The 20,727-nt window shown below is 44.8% G+C and overlaps 1 long non-coding RNA gene across 1 annotated transcript in view; it reads right to left on the bottom strand.

Annotated features, from left to right (window-relative positions):
• Nucleotides 1–20,348, bottom strand: part of LOC141276105 (uncharacterized) — a 67,321-nt gene extending 46,973 nt beyond the window's left edge. Inside the window, exons 1-2 of the long non-coding RNA XR_012325050.1 lie at nucleotides 20,095–20,348; nucleotides 7,437–7,550 (exon numbers count right to left, since the gene is read on the bottom strand). This is a non-coding gene — a long non-coding RNA (uncharacterized lncRNA). The remainder of the gene's footprint in view (nucleotides 1–7,436; nucleotides 7,551–20,094) is intronic.
• Between the last annotated feature and the right edge of the window lie 379 nt (nucleotides 20,349–20,727).

Genomic DNA, 20,727 nt, shown 5'->3' with positions numbered 1-20,727 from the left:
AGCCACTATGGAGAACAGTATGGAGGTTACTTAAAAAACTAAAAATAGAATTACCCTATGACCCAGCAATCCCACTAGTGGGCATATATCCAGAGAAAATCGTAATTCAAAAAGACACATGCACCCCAATGTTCACTGCAGCACTATTTACAATAGCCAGTTCATGGAAACAACCTAAATGCCCATCGACAGACGAACAGATAAAGAAGATGTGGTACCTATATACAATGGAATATTACTCAGCCATAAAAAGGAATGAAATTGGGTCATTTGTAGAGATGTGGATGGATCTATAGACTGTCATACAGAGTGAAGTCAGAAAGAGAAAAACAAATATCATATATTAAGGCATATATGTGGAACCTAGAAAAATGGTACAGATAAACCGTTTTGCAGGGCAGAAATTGAGGTACAGATATAGAGAACAAACGTATGGACACCAAGGGGGAAAGCGGCAGGGGGGTAGATGGAGTTGGTGGGATGAACTGGGAGACTGCGATTGACATGTATACACTAATATGTATAAAATGGATGACTAATAAGAACCTGCTGTATAAAAAATAAATTAAATAAAATTCAAAAAAAATTAAAAAATAAAAAATAGAAAACTACATATCTAGGAGAGCTATGTGACATTAGGTAGTGAATTTCTTTAGCATATGACAGAGCAGTGCCGGCCGCTCTCAGCCCCAGTGCCCTGCAATGCTGGCTGCCTCGGGACCACTCTGCAGCTCTGAACCTCAGTTTCCCCGCTGGTTTAGGTCTGGGTTTAGACCTGTGTTCTGATCAAGCCTAAGGGAAGAGGTCCCTGGCTTCGTCAGGGAACCACACAGCAGGTAGTATGAGCTATATTAGAGGCCTGGGGGATGAATATCACATATATTTGGGGATAAGATTCTGCCACACCTCAGGAAGTTGGCAAGGAAAGTGATGAATCAAGGATAAGCAAAGTCCTCGGGAAGAAGTGGTTGACCGCCCCCCAGAACACATAGACACTACCCCCCAACCCTGCTCCCCCAAAGCTGACCAAAGCACACAGCCTGCGCTGAGAAGGGGATGAGGCCCTTGCAGGAAAACCTCAGCGCAGGAATCGCTCACACTAAGCAGATGGTGACCAGGTGAGCCCCTAAGATGCTATGCTGGCCAGTGGGGTTTGTGCAGAACTGAGGGGCCCAGGCCCAGTCCACCCTTACAGCTGCCCTGTAGGAATTTGGGGCCATGGTTGCCAGGAATACCTTTTTTTCAAAAGAAACACAAAATCGGGACTTCCTGTGAGTCTTTTCATTCTGAAGTGTTGATACCTTTTTTTTTTTTTTTTTTTTTTTTTTGCGGTACGCGGGCCTCAGCGTTTTGGCCTCTCCCGCCGCGGAACACAGGCTCCCGACGCGCAGGCCCAGCAGCCATGGCTCACAGGCCCAGCCGCTCCGCGGCATGTGGGATCCTCCCAGACCGGGGCACTAACCCGTGTCCCCTGCATCAGCAGGTAGACTCTCAACCACTGCACCACCAGGGAAGCCCTTGATATCTATTTTAAACATTTTGTTTAAAACGACAAGTTAAATAAAGCATGTGCCTAGGCCAGACTGACCCCAGGCAGATAATTTGTGCCTCGGGATTAGGTCCACAGGGCACAGTCAGCTACAGAGAACTGTCTTTGTCAAATCAGAAGTCACTAAGGACGACTGCTCTCCCAAGTGTTCCAGATGACAGGGTGATGGCTTACCGCTGCGACCAATTTTCATCAGGACAGAGGGGTCCTCATTCTTCCCGAAAAGACTACAGAGCTCAGAGATGCGGCCTCACGGCCGCCGAACTCCCTGCTTCTTCGTAGGCCACAGCTTCCGCAACCCTTTCCTCCGAGCGACCGCTCCGAGCGCCCCCTAGCGCAGCGGCTCCCCCGCTGGCTGGGCTGCGTCAGCCCCACAGCAGGCGGCGGGTAAATCAGGTGGGAAATTCCCAGGTTGATTGTTCCCAGGTTGAATTGAAGACAGTTGCGTTGAATTAAAAATAGACTTAGCTTGATGTTTACACAGATCCCGTGGGGTTACCTTTTGTAGATCAAAGAAAGTGGATAAACCATGCCTCAGCTCAACCCTCCTAATTTCTTGTATACGTTCAGAACGTGAGAATCAGATTTTCTGAAATCGAGGCTCACACAAACCTCAAACAGAAACACGTGGGTGAGAGATCCAAGGTGACCCATTTGGATTCTGTTGCAGGCTTGGCAATCTCCCTCCCCAATAACCCCATGACCCTCAGGGTGGGGTGGGAGGAAAGAGTTGAGAACCGCATGCGAGTACAAAGGACGAGCTTTTTAAGAAAAACATAATTTTCTTCAAAAACTATTTATTATTTAAAATATTATTTATTAAAATATAATAATGGTAGTTATATTTTATATTTAAATTATGTTAACATATAAGCTATCAATATAGATCAATTTTTATAATTCTTAGTTATTTTGATTATTTACAATTATTAACAACAGAAAACAAACTTTATAAATATGATAATAGATTTCAGTTATAATAATATAGATATCATGTTGAAGAAGAAGGAATAAAAGAACTGGGAGTGAGCTGGGAAAGAAAGACAAGGAGTCATAGGAGAAAGAGATAAAACACTGCTGATAGTTAGAAAAGTTTACTGTTCAAGCTGTTGAAGCTGCTGACCAGCTAGTGGATTCTCAACAAGTCGTTAAACCTCTCTTAGCCTTTTTTTACCTATAAAAATGGAAATTACACCACTGACCCTATCTATCTACCTATATCTACCTTGTATGCTGTCAGAAGGCTTAATGGGATTTTTGTGAAAGCACTGGAAAATTACAAAGTACTATAAGGCAGTAAGATAGCCATGATAATGTAGTTTCAATAATATAAATGAAAAAGCATAGAAGAGGACAAAAGCATGTGAGGAGGGTCCAAAGAATAGGGAAGTCGGAGCGGGGGCTCCACGGGTCCTGCCTGCTGCGGTGCAGCCACCAGAACAAATTTTCTCCTGTTCTTGCCGCCCTTTGAAATTCAAGTTGTCTTAGTAATCTCTCTTTGTAATGAGAGGTCAGCTTTATTTCCAACTTCGAAGTTTGCATTTTAAGTAAATGCTTGTTCTGACACAGATTTTGGAAAGTGTTAAATGCATAGAGAGATTTAGAGATTTACAATGGCCTGAACTATGAATTTCTGTGACGTTGAAAATTCTTTATCCTCAACTTTTTATCATAGATTGTTTTCCTCCCATTGTAAGTGCCTCAACCTGCAGCTGAGAGCTGAACTTCAGGAAAGACATGATCTCCTTAACCCTGGGTTGCGCTGGTGCAATGACTCTACCAAGCAGATTTCATCTTCTCACTTCATGGGGTCTTCCAATAACTTAATGCAATCCAAACCCCCTATTGTGACAAACCAGCCCCTTGACAATCTTGCTCCAATCCCTTTTCCATCTAGTCCCCTAATAAGCAGGATGACACAGTGCTGCGGCCTAGAAAGTGAACAGTCCAGATTGTATGTGGAGGATGGAGGGTGTTAGGGGTGTGGGTCTCCAGGTAAAAGCAACGGTGATGAAATGATACACCATCTGATATGCTTGAGCATAAAAAAGTTGGTTGATATATAAATCATCTGATGGGGAAAAAAATCAAGTCTCAGTGTATATAAAGTACAACAATTATATAACTCCAGGGAAAGAAACATTTTGCAAGGATAAAAACTGATAAGATGATAATAGTGGATTACTTGGGTTTTGCTATCAATATTATTTACCAAAGCATACTAATGTCAATACCCTTACTGACCTCACTAAAAATGGGATAAAACTATTGGGGGGATGGCAAGAGAGGAAGTAGGGGTGGAGAATATAGGAGCACTAAATCTTCAGCTATCATAACAGAAAATCAATAAGTGATATCCAAGTTTTAAAAAATAGTTCTGTAAGCACACTATTTAGAACTCTAGAAATAAATATCATTCCCTTCCAGTTTACCAATTATAGAGGTTTGTCTTCATGCTCCAGATGCTCGATTTGAAAATGTCTTGCTCTTCCAGGAAACTTTATAGAGCTAATAGCCAACATCCCAAGGCACAACAAATAATACACTTAGGTTAAGTTTCACTATTACAGATAATGGATGTGAATCCCTCTTTTGAGTCTTTTCTTAAAATTTTTGAATTTTTCTGACCAACATTTTATAAGATAGAATTGGATAATCATTATTTTTTATCTTATTATTATGACATAGACAAATCATCCTGAGACCACAGGTCCATTCTGCCACTTTCTGGCTGCCCATTGCACTTGCATTATTAGCGCTCACTTGCCTATTCAGTGAGCGTCATTTCAGTTAAATCCAGTGATATATCTTGAAAACTATTTCCATGGTCACATAGAAACAGCAACACCTTGGAAATTCTTCAGAGAATAAATGAATGAGGGTCATTGTCACCCACCCCTCCCCCCACCGCCTTGTTGTGTGGAACTCTTTCCTCAGGGTGCCAAGTGACATTGGGCATCTGACCTATGGACCTAGTGATGATGTCAGTGACAGCTCACATAGAATGTTAGTAATGGTTAATTTTTTTTTTTTTTTTTTTTTTTTGCGGCACGCGAGCCTCTCACTGTTGTGGCCTCGCCCGTTGCGGAGCACAGGCTCCGGACGCGCAGGCTCAGCGGCCATGGCTCACGGGCCCAGCCGCTCTGCGGCAAGTGGGATCTTCCTGGACCGAGGCACGAACCCGTGTCCCCTGCATCGGCAGGCGGAGTCTCAACCACTGCACCACCAGGGAAGCCCGGTTAATTATTTTTTAATATAAAAATTAAATATACATAGAAGTTCTAATATTTTTACCCTTTATTCTAATAAATTGTCTTTGACACTCCACCAGGGGGTCCCAGGGTATGTCTATAGATGGCTGACCTCAATGCACTCACTTCTCAGCATCTCCTAAAATGTCCCTGCCAGAAGGGAGGGAGTATGGGCCATCAGGTCTCTAAAGGAAAGGGAAGCTCTGGCCAATGCAGAGCAAGCAAGACACTTCCTTGAGTTTCGTTCTATCTTAACATTTTATGCACATTTTGTCTTCTATGTAAGAACTCTATATATACCTATGCATGTTTTAATCAGGCACACGTGCATCAAACTCAGGTAAATCTGATTGAAAGTGACAGTCCAGGCAGAGGCCCGTGTTTGTTCAAGTACTTCATCTTTGTAGCACATTAGTAGGATAAAGGCGTAATGTTGACCTGAATTTATCACTGAAGAAAGCTAGCTATTGACCAGAGCGTTCATTGAAATGTTCCCCAGGAGTCTCTGGCTTCCTAGAAATATTCATAAGAACTCTAAGCTTCCAGGTAATAACTTTTAAAAGCCACCCTTTTCATTGCCCAATAACCACAGGCTGCCTTACGCTTCGATAAGGGTGGTTGGCTGCTCATGATAACTCAGCAATCAAAGAACTGAGTTTGAAATTACTAGTGAAGCGGGTGTAAAGGAGACACGCAGTTCCATGTGTCAGTCTGTGGGGAACAGCAAAGACACTGCTCAGATAATCTTTCATTTCAATTTTGCACTGAGCTAATACAATCCTGTTGCAGAAGCCATTCATTTTAGAAGCACATGAGTAGGATAAAGGCACTAATGGGAATACAGACCTTGTCCTCCAGACATGGACATAAATAATACAAGGCAGAAGCTTAAAATGTCATAAATGAAGTGTGGATGCAGGGCTGAGCTGAGCAGAAGGAAAAATTTCTTCTGACTTGGAAACAGGAGTGGCAGCAGAGCCTAGGTGTTGAAATCTTGGGGAAGGAGGCGTTGTGGAGGTCCTGGCTAAGACAGCCAATATGGGCAGAAAAGGGAAGAAACGTGCAACCAAGGGGCTAAAGCAATGATTTCTAAAAGGGTTGAAAATATTTGGTTTTTATGGATAATTTAAATAGCCATTTATATGTGTATTTCTAATCCTTTTTAGTTCCGATAATTAATTGACTATGTGTGGTACAGTGAAGACATTTTTATATTCATCACAGTGGCAGTTTACTCTCCAGATATATTTGCAGCCATAAGTGTTGTAAGTTCTGAATGTAGAAATTCAGAAATGCTAGTTCCTAGATCATAGGAGATCTACTTTATACATATTGTTTGAATTAGTCTTCTTTTTTATAGGAGCAAAGAAAATTAAATAGTACTAAATGGTTTATAACAAAAAACAGGTGCCCCTGCCTTGCCCCTCCAGCTTCCGCATCCCTGGTTCTGATCCCCAGAGGAGGTGACTTTAAATTCTTTAACCATTTTGTTTGATATTTGTTTCTAGATTTCTAAGTAATGCTTATGTGAGTTTTTTTAACCTTGGACGTTACCTATTGATTTTCTGTTACATTGGATGCAAAGTTAGTGCTTCTGTATTCTCTACTCCTACTTCGTCTCTTGCCATTTTCCTAACAGTTATATTCCATTTTTATTTAGCTAGGTGAATAAAAGTTTTGGACATTAGTATGTTCATGGAAACAATATTCACTGTGAAACCTAAGTAGCATACAATTATTATATTGTCTTTCTGGCAAAATGTTTTGTTCTCCTAGACTTATAACTGTCTTGTTTTTTCCCTTTATAGTATTTTATGTATTGAAGGTTTGATTTTCCTGCATAATTATTAAAATTATACACACTACAATTTTTATAATTATTTGATATATTGTTAAATTAAGCAAGGCGGCCATTAGACTGAGGTGACTCTAATACCATGGAAGCCTACACAAGCAACCCAAAATCGAAGCCTGTAAATGCTTCCAGGTTATGAAAACGCTAAGGACAACCAATCACAAACATCCAAGGAGGCTTCACGCTATAGCCAATCAAATAATTTCCTTTCTTTGCTGCTGCACTTTATCGCAGTCTCCCCTGGCTCCTGTGGGAGAGAACCCCTAACCACTTCCTGTTTGGTGCTACCAGATTCCAACTGATTTTTTTTTAGGAAACTCTTAAAATTTGTAATATACCTCAGTTTATCTTTTATACCAACCACCTTTTAAAAACACTTAAGCACACCAGAGGGTCTTTCTATCTTTTTCTTTATTTGTTTATTTATTTTTCCTGGAGGACTTCCGCCTGCCCCCTCAGCAGACTCCTCATACAGTCTGCTCCGCGTGCTTGTCAAGCCTGCGACACAGTGTCATCCTGGGACTTTTCTGTTACTTTGTTAAGTTGGATCCTCTGTTTTCTGGCTGTCATAGAGATACATATTTTTTTCAGCACCTTCTCTCCTTTTTCTGCCCTATTCTGTGGTAGCCAGCCTCAAACAGTCCGCAGTGATCCACGCTTCCTGATGTTTCTGCCCTATGTCGTTGCCTCCTACGCGGACCCGTGTGGCAAATGGAATACAATGAAAGTACTGGTGTGTGACTTGGGAGGCCAGGTCAGGAAAGGCTCCTGCAGCTCCTACCTTGCCCTCCTGGATGACTCGATTGCTCTGTGGGAAGTCGGCTGCCACGCCAAACAGCAAACCCTGCCAGTGACGGTGAAGGCGGTGCAAAGGTCCATCTGTTCTCAGTGTCAGCTATGAGGACCAACAAAGACACCAGTAAGAGAGTTTTTCATTGCAATTCTGCACCGACTTAATAATTTTACATTTGTTGAACACTGAACACATGAATACCCCTTTATATGTATTTATTCATTTCTGGGCAAGTCTAGGAAGACAGGGCATTATTATATTGCCGTCAGGCACCATTTGGCCTCACTGAGCTACTGACGGTTATCATAACTTCGTAAACTCAGCCAAGGATGACTTCTTCCCTTTGCATCTTTGTGAGGGATCTGCTTCAGCTGCTAATGCCATGAAGACCAGGCTTATAAATAAGCCTTCAAATCCCTGTATCACCAAATGTAAATCAAGATTTTTCAGAAGTGAAGTATGTATAATCAGGGTGCTCTCACGAAAAATGGTACTTCTCATGGGAGATAGGTCAAGGGCTTTTGGCATCACTAATAAGTAAAAACAATGGATTTAAATTGTTTATTTAGTCTTCATCTCATACTTTTAAATCTCACTTATGTTTCATAATGGGTACAGTACATTAGTGATATACTTACATAATCTGTGTTTGTGGGGTGCATTGAAAACTTTGTAACTGACAAGCGTGTAAGGTCAAAACCATATGGGGAACACTGATTCTGTGAAGTATCACTTTTCACGAATTGCTTAGGCGAGGTAAGACTTGGCCCTCGGGATCTCCAGGCTGGCCTAGCAAAGAGCCACAGTGTGGCCCTTGATACTCCCCCTTGGGCACAGCTATGATCTTAATATCAGATGTGAACTTTCCGTATTTTATCTCCTTCCACATGAGGACATGGAGAATCTCTAGGTTTGCTGCCTAGCTGACATTCTGGAATCATGACTGTCTATCACAACCGTGCATGGTTTTTGGACCACAAGCATTTTAAGGGCATAGGAATCCTGTGTGTTGAGAAATATATTCGTTTTTATAGGTTTAATGTTCTCAATTCCTTCAACCATTGCTGATATGTTCTCCCTAAGAAACCATGCCCAGTTCTTTTCATGCCTTTGTCCCTACTCTTTCTTCTGTCTGGAATACACTTCCCTCATTCTTTTCCTGGTTTGCTCTTTTCCAAACCTCAGTTCAGGCATCACTTTCTCAGAGATGCTTTTCCACAGCATCTAACACATGTTTCCCACTTGTCAGCCTCTGCCATTTTAATTTCAGCTCTTGGAGGTCAGGGCTTCAGCCCTCTCTGTGTCCCTTAGCATATAGAACTTAGCATGTAGTAGTAAATATACACAATGTGAATATTTGTTGAATGAATAAATGAGCAAATGAACGAAGCCAACATTTTCGTTGGACGGAGACTGTGACCATCATGGTGGGGACAAGACCAGCCTGCTGGAGACCCACACAGGCATCTTCAGTATGGAAGCTGCGCTGGGCAGTAGAGGATGCTCAGCCTTTGGAATAAAACAAAAAACAAAACAAAAGTTTAAGCTCCAGCACTGCCACTCCCCAAGCGTGGCACTTGGGAAAGCTACATAATCACTTTATCAATGAGTGTGAGAAAAATCCCTACCTCATAAGGTTGAGGAAAGATTAAAAGTAAAGTTCCTGGCACCTCTTCTCTTAGTTTCCTTTACTTTCATATCCATTAGCATTCAATCAGGAGAAAGGAGAAGTTTAACTTAGAGAAGTTATACTAGTAGAGAATAATTACCTAGTAACAAGGGTGTTAAGATGTACACTATTATATATAGAACGGATAAACAAGGTCCTGCTGTATGGCGCAGGGAACTATATTCAATATCCTGTAATAAACCATAATGGAAAAGAATATGAAAAAGAATATAGGGCTTCCCTGGTGGCACAGTGGGTAAGAATCTGCTTGCCAGTGCAGGGACATGGGTTTGAGCCCTGGTCCAGGAGGATCCCACATGCCGCAGAGCAACTAGGCCCCTGAGCCAAAACTACTGAGCCTGTGCTCTAGAGCCCACGAGCCACAACTACTGTGCCTAGAGCCCGTGCTCCACAACAAGAGAAGCCACCGCAGTGAGAAGCCTGAGCACCTCCATGAAGAGTAGCCCCCGCTCGCTGCAACTAGAGAAAGCCCGCGTGCAGCAACGAAGACCCAACACAGCCAAAAATAAATAAATAAATAATTTTTTAAAAAAAAGAAAAGGAAGGGCTTCCCTGGTGGCACAGTGGTTGAGAGTCCGCCTGCTGATGCAGGGGACATGGGTTCGTGCCCCGGTCCGGGAAGACCCCACATGCTGCAGAGTGGCTGGGCCTGTGAGCCACGGCCGCTGGGCCTGCGCATCGGAGCCTGTGCTCCGCAATGGGAGAGGCCACAACAGTGAGAGGCCCACGTACCGCAAAAAAAAAAAAAAAAAAAGAAAAGAAAAGAAATATATATATGTATGACTGAATCACCTTGCTGTACAGCAGAAATTAACACAACATTGTAAATCAACTGTATTTTAGTAAAATAAATGATAAAACAAACAAAAAAGAGTGTTAGCTATAAAGGGGCAAAAAATATCTCTGAAGAATACCCTAAGGCTGAGTGAGGGAATACTGAGGGGAGGAGCAAATTTAAAAGGGTGGTGGTGTTACGTCCTAGAGAAATGGAAATAAAAACAAAAATAAACAAATGGGACCTAATGAAACTTAAAAGCTTTTGCACAGCAAAGGAAACCAAAAACAAGACGAAAAAATAACCCTCAGAATGGGAGAAAATATTTGCAAATGAAGCAACTGACAAAGGATTAATTTCCAAAATTTACAAGCAGCTCATGCAGCTCAATATCAAAAAAACAAACAACCCAATCCAAAAATGGGCAGAAGACCTATATAGACATTTCTCCAAAGAAGATATACAGATTGCCAACAAACACATGAAAGAATGCTCAACATCATTAATCATTAGAGAAATGCAAATCAAAACTACAATGAGATATCATCTCACACCTGTCAGAATGGCCATCATCAAAAAATCTAGAAACAATAAATGCTGGAGAGTGTGTGGAGAAAAGGGAACCCTCTTGCACTGTTGGTGGGAATGTAAATTGACACAGCCACTATGGGGAACTGTATGGAGGTTCCTTGAAAAACCAAAAATAGAATTACCATACGACCCAGCAATCCCACTACTGGGCATATACCCTGAGAAAACCATAATTCAAAAAGAGTCATGTACCACAATGTTCATTGCTGCTCTATTTACAATAGCCAGGACATGGAAGCAACCTAAGTGTCCATCAACAGATGAATGGATAAAGATGTGGCACATATATACAATGGAATATTACTCAGCCATAAAAAGAAACGAAATTGAGTTATTTGTAGTGAGGTGGATGGACCTAGAGTCTGTCATACAGAGTGAAGTAAGTCAGAAAGAGTAAAACAAATACTGTATGCTAACACATATATATAGAATCTAAAAAAAAAAAATGCTCATGAAGAACCTAGGGGCAAGACGGGAATAAAGACACAGACCTACTAGAGAATGGACTTGAGGATTCGGGGAGGGGGAAGGGTAAGCTGTGACAAAGCGAGAGAGTGGCATGGACATATATACACTACCAAACATAAAATAGATAGCTAGTGGGAAGCAGCTGCATAGAACAGGGAGATCAGCTTGGGGCTTTGTGACCACCTAGAGGGGTGGGATAGGGAGGGTGGGAGGGAGGGAGATGCAAGAGGGAAGAGATATGGGGACATATGTATATGTATAACTGATTCACCTTGTTATACAGCAGAAACTAACACACCATTGTAAAGCAATTATACTCCAATAAAGATGTTTAAAAAAAATAGAGAAAAAAATATATCCACATCACCAAAAATAGGTTATACAATTAGTAGGATTTTAATACATTTTTATTAACATAAAAAATAAATATTTATATATAAAAAAAAGTGTGGTGTTATGGGTTGAACTGTGTCCCCCAAATCCATATGTTGAAGTCCTAAACCCCAGAACCTCGGAATGTGACCTTATTTGGAATGACCTTATGGTCACCGCAGATGTAATTAGTTGTTAGGATAAGGTTATACTGGGGTAGAGTGGGACCCTAAACCAGAATGACTTGTGTCATATATAAAAAGGGGAGGTTTGGGGCGTCCCTGGTGGCACAGTGCTTGAGAGTCCGCCTGTCGATGCGGGGGATGCGGGTTTGTGCCCCGGTCCGGGAAGATCCCACATGCCGTGGAGTGGCTGGGCCCGTGAGCCGTGGCCATTGGGCCTGTGCGTCCGGAGCCTGTGCTCCGCAACGGGAGAGGCCACAACGGTGAGAGGCCCGCGTACCGCAAAAAAAAAAAAAAAAAAAGGGGGTAGGTTTGGACACTGACACAGACACAGGCAGAGCATGTTCCATGTGAAGATGAAGGGAGAGATGCGGGTGATGCTTCCGTGAGCCAAGGATTGCCAGCAAAGTACCAGAAACATGGAATAGATTCGCTCCCGGCTCTCAGAACGAACCAAGCCCGTCGACAGCTTCAGCTCAGACTTCCAGCCTCTAGAAATCTGATACAATACATTTCTGTTTGTTATGGCATCCCTAGGAAATGAATACAGGAAGCCTCCTCCTCAAACTGGAATTCAGACCTCATTGGGGAAGGTGTGGTGGCAGCCCAATTAGTTTGCTGAAGTGCCCCAGTGAGCCCCAGAGGATCCCCACCACCACCCCATGTCACTGGTAGCCACGCAGAACAGGATCACGAAGAAAAGAACACAAGCATGCTGGCTGCTAGGAAGAGAAACCCCTTCCTCCTGCAGTGGTCCCTCTATCGCCCTCCACTGACAAGGTTTAGCATCACGCCAGCTACAAAGGAGAAAAGTTTACAGGGCCGGGCTCCGTGGCTAAGTCAAGGAAGGTGAATTCAGAGTTGAGGGGCAATAAATTGATAACTGGCACACCCTTCCTTCCTTTCAATGTATTAAAAGAATATACAACAGAATTTTGAGAGGGATTTGTTTCCTCCAGTCAAGTGGCCAGAGGCTGGTGGCCACACAGCAGAGTTGTTCTCACAGCGGTTCTTAACATTTTTTGGTGTCATAAATTCTTTTGGCTGTCTGGTGAAGTCTGTGTATATCTTCTCGAAATAATGCTTTAAAATGTATATCTAAAATACATAGAATTACAGTTCTTTACATTTTATTTAACTTTGAGGTCAGCACAAAACATCAGAAGATTTGCCTCTGAAGGTATATTTTATCATATGCTGCATATATATTCCTAAAAAGTTTGCAGTAAATCATATTTTCATAATTTGAATTATATTCAAATCTATTTGAGTTTATTCTTCCAAGGACCCTTATAATGAATATTTTATAAACAAATTATTGTCTTATTCTTTTAGTGATTTCTTTATAATGTATCATTTTAAAATTAAACATTTAGTTATTATTTTTAAAAACAAAAAAACAGAAAAGAGGCGGAGGAAGGGAGAATTCACTCTCTGCCTGACAGGTGAGCTGACATCAGTCTTCTCCTGACCTCAACTGGGACTTACTGTCCTCTGCTTCTGAGAGCTACGCCACCAGGCAGTACCTGACTTTCCTGGGTGTCCAGCTTACAGATGGCAGACTCAGCCTCCATAACTATATGAGCCAATTCTTCATAATAAATACACACACACAACACACACACACACACACACACACACACACACACACACACACACATATCCCTTCTCTACTGGTTTTGTTTCTCTGGAGAACCCTGACAAATACCTATAGTAACACAAGGGCTTCTTTAGTCATGCATTAGAAAACAAGATCGACCAGTGGGTCTAATAGTTACATAATTTCTAAGTACCAATGACTGGAAAAGACATTGTGGAAGATCTGTAGGCACTGTGAAGTGACATGCACACACCTGTAGTTTGTGTTGGTGACAACATCACAGATGGTGTCATTACGTTCGTGATTGAAGCAAAGGCTAAATTTCAGTTAGAGGTTAGTGGAAGCAAAAGGATATAATTCTTCTATTCAAGTTTATGGACCCTCTGAGTTCAGAACCCCTGTCCAGAGGTAATTCCAGCATTAGCCTGAGGTTGGCCTAGACCTGTCTACGCACCAGGCACGTATCTGTGAGGCTCACGCCAGGGAGGCAGTCACCCCGACACGAGCGTGGGCCCCTAAGCTGCACGTGCTGCTGCTGTGGGATCGCAGGGGCCTCGGCTGTTCTCCCGCCTCGCCCCACCATGGCTTCTGCCTCCTGCGGGGCAGTGTGCAAAGCACAAATGCACGCGGCCTTAGAAGTCAGGAAAGGGGAAGGTCCTGTCTGCACAATGCCCGCTCACCGGAGAATACAATGGCAGACTTCAGAATCTGTGCTGGATGTTCCTGTGGTCCTGCCCACGCCTTGGTCAAGTGAGTGAGTCAAAGAGGAAACGCTTGTGCATTTGCATGGGCAGTGCTGGATGGGACGACTGACCCACTGACCACTGGGCTACTGACCATAAAGACCAGGCTGTCTGCCCTCATTGGGTTATACCGCTTGTAGACTCGTGTCCTGAAATCCAGACCAGAAGACAGGCCAGAGTGGCCTCCTAAGGTCCAGAGGCTGTGCATTTGCTTTTTGCCCAATTTCACTCTCCCTTGGGGTAGCCTTTTGAAAAAGAAAAAAAAAAAGGTGCTGGCATACTTTCCTGATGTGTTCTGTTCATCCAACAAATATCTACTGAGCCCTGGTGTGTGCCAGGCACTGTGCTGGGTGCTGGAGAAATCATGCTGAATCCCCAGCCTCTGTCCTCAGTCTAGCGAGAGAAACAGACAAGTAGACATATCACTGCAGTGTCTCGTGGTAACTATACAGGCTCAGGAGTCCACCCTGATGCTGGGGGAGCGGGGAGGGGCTGACAGGTGCACCTCATTAAGGAAACAAACAAACAAACACAAACAAACAAAAAACTGACAGGATTTGAAAGTTGCTAAGAGAGTAGAACTTAAAAGTTCTCACCAAAAGAAAAAAAACTCTGCAACTATGCGAGGTGATGGATGTTAACTAAACTTCCTGTGGTGATCATTTCTCAATGTATACATACACCAAATCACCCTGTTGTACACCTAAAGCTAATATAATGTTATATGTCAATTATAGCTCAATACAACTGGAGCAAAAAGGAATGCATGTAAGGCAGATATATTCAAAGTGAACGCTCCCACCTACACACACAAAGAAAGAAAAAGAAAAAGATGCTTTTAGGGCTTCCCTGGTGGCGCAGTGGTTGAGAGTCCGCCTGCCGATGGAGGGGACACGGGTTCGTGCCCCGGTCCGGGAAGATCCCACATGCCACGGAGCGGTTGGGCCCGTGAGCCATGGCCGCTGAGCCTGCACGGCCGGAGCCTGTGCTCCGCAACGGGAGAGGCCACAGCAGTGAGAGGCCCACGTACCGCAAAAAAACCCCAAAACCACAAAAAAAAAAAAAAAATTCTTTTAATTATTAAAATGAAATCGTCTAAACTCTAGGTTACCTTCCTTCTCAGGGTTTTACCCTATGCGTAAATATAAGCAACGGATATCAAGGTATCAGGAGGAGAGAATGGGGACCGAGCTTCTTGCCATCACCCTTGAGAAAGCACTCCGTCTCTATGCCCTCCCACCGCCAGTCCACCTTTCCCCAGCCCCACTCCCTGCCGATGCCAACCAAAAGGCCAAGAAGTAAAGCACAAGGATAAAACGGTTTATAAAATTCCATAAATTTGAAAACTAATTCTGGGTGCCCTCCCTCGGAGAGAAATGAGCAAGTGACTACGGGGGGACGAAGGAGGGGAAACGGTGCCAGAAACCCCGACCTCTGAGCTACCGCCTGCCACAGCCGCAGCCTCAGTGGTTCAGCAAATGCCCAGAAGCAGGACCGGCTCTGGTGGTTCAGCCGGGAAATCTGCCAGGACGACAGGCACGGATGAGGCTTCGGGTGAAACACAGCGGTGCTTCCGCGAACGTTGATGGCCGGAGCGCCTGTGAGATCTCTGCTGAGCGCTGACCCATTGTTTTTCCGGGGAGGAAATGGGCGAGAGAAGCTTGGGCTGATACCCCGGGCCGAAGCACAGTTGATCACCTTCATGGCACTCACGAAATGAACATATGCCTGGGAGGGGCTAAGGTAAAAGAACGGGGTCCTGGCAAGTCCTCCTTCCCTCTTCCTGCCCCAAATAAACGAGTAAATGAATCGTCCAATTTGTACGTTTAGAGAGCGCTCTGAAGCGGAACCAGCATTCCCGCATCGGGCAGGTATTTGGCCTCACCAGGCTGTGTTAACCATGATCCTGAAGAAAAAACTTGATTGCTTGGTTTGTGAAAATCAGTCTTTCATGCCACCTTTTGAATAGATTTTACAAAATGAACACGACACATTTTCTCCAATTTTGGAGGGAAAAAAATATCGGCAAGGAAAATTTGAGGAAAATTTAAGATCGTCTACAATCCAACCAGCGCGAATCCCTCATCGAACATTCTTTGGTGGGCGACTCCCTTCTACCTCAAAGCCAACGGGGGAGGAATTCCGGGGGTGAGAATGGGAGTTCCCCGATGGCTTGCGTCGCCAGTCTCCATCCATCCCGACAGCACAGAGAAGTACCGCGGTATGCCTCCCAGCAAAGCCCTATTCCATACATTCTGAGCCTGGGACAAAACAGCAAGTGGTCCAGGTGCCAAAGTAAATGAGGGTCCTCCCTGGAGGGGTGCCAAGGCCCTGCGTTTAGACCACAGCTGAAAGGGGCCTTGGAAAACTTTTGGAAACCTCTCCTAGGAAGATGGAAGAAATTCACACACCGTCCCCGTGTCCAGTGAGATGGCACTGAATCTGCTCTGCAAACCACTGCAGGCCTTTGCGGGAGCTGCAGCTCTCAGCAGTGAGGCCTTAATCTGAGGAGGTCCTTGACAAACACTTGGGCTGTTTCAGAAGCAGTGAGCGATTCTGCAGCAAAGAGCCCAAACCGGAGAAAGGGGTTTGGGCGACTTGAGTGGCACCTCAGGGTGATTCTGGTTTAAGTCACTAAACCTCTTGTCAAAGGCCCAGGTCCCAGGTCTAGGGTAATGTCTAATCTCTCCCCCTTTATCCTCCTTCTCTCCAACCCCACCATGACCCACTGCTCCAGAAACACTCCTTTGAAAGAGATTTGGACTTGGCACCTGTGATGGAAGCCAAGAGGAGGGTTCGTGGGGCTGAGGACTGGCATTCGCCAAAGGGGAAAGGATTGAAATTAACCTCAGAAGAGCTATGCGAGAGGACAAGTGGGGGGCACGGTCCCATCTTCTGATGTACCATCGTGGCCTCGGTGTGACATCCCAAGCCCCATCTTACCACCTATCAATGTGACAGAGAAGAGATGGAGGACAGCGTGCTTTCAGCTGCTTTCCTGGGTCTGCCCCAACCCCCCGGCCTTCTGAGGGAGGGCCACGTCCTTGAAACTGGGGGCTTCCCACGTGTACTCTCCCAGCCCGGCTGCACACAGATCACACCAGGAAGGAGGGATGCCAGGGGAAAGCCCAGCGCCTGTTAAAATCCCTGACTTCTGTCATGTGACTCCACTCCATTCTGACCAGAGTTCCTAGCGGAAGCTTGAGCCCCTTCAGAGTTTAGAGTCTGAATTCTTAGGAGCCTGACTAAGCAGTACTTTTAGAAGCTGCCAGGAAAAAAAAAAAAAAAAAAAAGGATCAGGTAGTTAGTTCTCTGTCTAGGTGGATACACTAGTCGTCCCTGTACGGTCACTTGAGTGGTACCTCACGGTGATTCTGGTTTAAGTCACTAATTACCCTGGGACCTTTGTGACCTGAACAACTGTCTCCCTATATCCCTTGCTATGCAAAGTGGTCACTTGGAGGAATATGGGTAAAGTTGAATAGGGACCAAGTTGCTACCTGGGAAAGAAAGAGGTATAGTCCCCTAACTTCTTCCCTTTCGAGAATGCAACGTGATAGAATGTCTCCAACAGACTGAGATGAGTCAGAAGGGAAAGGACACCAAGAGCCCCCAACAAGGAACCCAGTTCTAGGGGAGCCTGAGACTGGACAATAACCTGGGCCCAGTTCCCCCGCTGCAAGGTCCATTTGGGGGCTGGTTTGGCAGATCGTTTGGCCGAGGCCCAAAGTACCCCCAGTAAAGCCACCCAGGCAAAGAGAGCATCTTGTGGTGCTGAGTGTAAACCCCCTTTGGAGGCTATAAGCTTCAGATAGACAGAGCTCTGAGACTGTCTTTTGTCCTCCCTCAAAACAAAATGTCACTATGGCATTTGCCTTCATTGGGAGTGGTGAAAGCAAGGACAGTGAACCACAGGGACACAGTGACCCTGTAGCGAAAGACCTTGGCAGGAGCTGCAGGCTGTCTATAGATGACTGACTTCTCTGGCTCTGATTTTAACCTATTGTTTGGAAGCAAGAGAGGCCCCTCTGAGGTGAGTAAATCCTGGGATTCTTGGGCAATTTTTCTCGGGCATGTCTTAGGGAGAGATACAGGATGCCCTGTAATTTGGGCAAGTGGGGACTGAGGCCATTAAATTTGATAGAAAAGGACTAAACCACACTGGTAAAAGAGAGCAAACTGGTTATTTTCAGAAATGGAACAAGCTCGAAGCTGTTAGAAGTATTCTCTTAACTTCTATTACTGGCTCTTTAGATAAATGACATACTTAAGGAAACTGAGAAGCATGTATGAGAGACAGCAAAGTGTCCTTGGACAGAATTTCAGACAATCTGTGACACTTTCAAACATGGTTTTGAATTGATTTACAAGGAATCTATCTATTAGGAAGAAATGACTACCATATGACCCAATAATTCCACTTCTGGTCTGGGATGGGGTTCAAGGATTCTACTTTTAAAAGCCTTCACAGTACGGTGGTGTTCTTAATGTGTCAACCTGGCCAGGCTACTGTTAAGGACTGAAAATCTGTGCTCCCCCAGAATTCCTAAGTTAAAACCCTACCCTCCAATGTGATGGTGTTAGGAGATGGCACCTCTGGGAGCTGATTAGGATTAGATGAGTCAGGGAGGTGGAGCCCTCATGAATGGAATCTGTGCCCTTACAGGACAAGAAAGAGCTTGTTTCTTCTCTCTTTCTGCCACGTGAAGATGTAAGAAGTCGACAGTCTAACCTGGAAGCAGGCTCTCAATGGAACCTGACAACACTGACACTCTGAACCCGAATTTCCAGCCCCCAGAACCGTGAGAAATAAAATTTCTGTGGTCGATAAGCAGGTCTGTGGTATTGTGTTATGGCAGCCTGAACTGAGACAGCTACAGCCCTCAGTTAGTCAATCAACATTACCTTAGGTGTTGCTGTGAAGGTGTTTTGCAGATGTGATTCAAGTCCTTCATCAGTTAACTTTCAGTAAGGGAGACTAAATCTGGGTGAGCCTGGTTCAATCCGTTGAAAGGTTTTAAGAGCAGAGCTGAGGATTCCCTGATGAAGAAGAAATCCTGCCTGTGGACAACAGCTGCAGCTCATGCCCAAGGGTTCCAGCCTGCAGCTCCTGGTAACATGCCCTGCGGATGTCAGACTTTCCCAGCTGGCCCCCATGACTGCAGAAGCCAATCCGTGAAATACATTTCTGTCTTCTTTTTCCTTTTTTGTGGCTGAGGTGTGCAGCATGCAGGATCTTAGCTCCCCGACCAGGGATCAAACCAACGCCCCTTGCAGCGGAAGTGTGGAGTCTTAACCACTGTACCACCAAGGAAGTCCCCGCATTTCTTAATATATATCTCCAATCGGTTCTGCTTCTTCGGTGGAACCCAGACTAATGCACCAGATGATTTTAATATGTTGCTCAGGCTGAGAACCGGGCAGTTATCCCGTAGTGGTTAAGCCAAAGAGCATCGGAATAAAACAATCCAAGGTCAAATCTCATCTCTTCTGCCTACACCTCTGTGAATTCAGGTCCCTCAGCTGTAAAATGGGGATCACAGTGTCTACTGCAGGGGCACATTGTGAAGGCCAAATGCTCTCATGTATGTCAAGTTCCGTGAACATCTGGACTGCATCCTGGCCCCGGCTCTTATAATGTCAGGCTATTCTGAGCCTTGAGCAATGAAATACCATTCAAACAAAAATGAGCCTGGTTTACATCTCATTGCTTGACGTGTAAAGTTTAGGACTTTGTTTCAGAGTCACCGAAATACCTCCTTCCTCCATCCTGCTCCTGTGGCAGGCAGGAGGGCTCCTGCAAACACCCAGACACCCAGCCCCACCGGGAGCAGCGAACACAAGCCGTCATCCCTCTTTGCTAATTAAAGGAGTAAACAGACGGGAGCCAAGAGCCTCTCAGTGCTTATTAAAATGGATTGTGAATTCCACCAGTCTCCATCATAATTCTCCAATGGCATTTTTTTTTAAACATCACTTTTTTTTTTTTTTTTTTTTTTGCGGTATGCGGGCCTCTCACTGTTGTGGTCTCTCCCGTTGTGGAGCACAAGCTCCGCACGCGCAGGCTCAGCGGCCATGGCTCACGGGCCCAGCCGCTCCACGGCACGTGGGATCTTCCCAGACCGGGGCACGAACCCGCGTCCCATGCATCGGCAGGCGGACTCTCAACCACTGCGCCACCAGGGAAGCCCTCACTTTTATTTTTATTTATTTTTTAATACTTACTTTTTAATTTGGTTGCACCGGGTCTTAGCTGTGGCAGACTGGCTCCTTAGCTGTGGCGTGGGAACTCAGTTGCGGCATGCGTGTGGGATCTAGTTCCCTGACCAGGCACCGAACCGGGCCCTCTGCTTTCGGAGGGCAGAGTCTTAACCACGGTGCCACCAGGGAAGGGAAGCCCCTTCACTGGCGTTTTAATAGGTGGTTTACAGCACTCAAGGTCTGGCTGATATCTCCCTCACGCCGCCGCATTTCCTTTCCCTGCCCCTCTGGCTGTGCTGAGGGAGCGCGTAACTGCTCCTCCCACCTCCCGCCCTCCGCCGGGTCGGCTTCGGCCTTCAATCTGGCACATCAGTGCCCTCCGGTGGCCAAACGCTGCAGCAACTACTCACTCCGCAAGGGCTTGTTTGCTGGAAGCTCACGTGCTCCTGCGAAGCCTTTGATAGGTAGAGAGGATGTACCTCTTTAGCGATGTACTCTGTCCCTGGCCATGTGAGTATGACCTCAGCTCGTACCTCTCTGGGTCTGTTTCCTCACCTATAAACTGAAATAAAGGTAGATCATCTCCAGCTTTAACATTCAGGATTCGAAGCCTTGCGATTCAGGGACAGTCATTCATTTAACAAATATCAATATTAT

The sequence above is a fragment of the Tursiops truncatus genome, chromosome 12 (assembly GCF_011762595.2).
Source record: "Tursiops truncatus isolate mTurTru1 chromosome 12, mTurTru1.mat.Y, whole genome shotgun sequence".
NCBI lineage: Eukaryota > Metazoa > Chordata > Mammalia > Artiodactyla > Delphinidae > Tursiops > Tursiops truncatus.
This window is presented reverse-complemented; position numbering and strand designations above follow the sequence as displayed.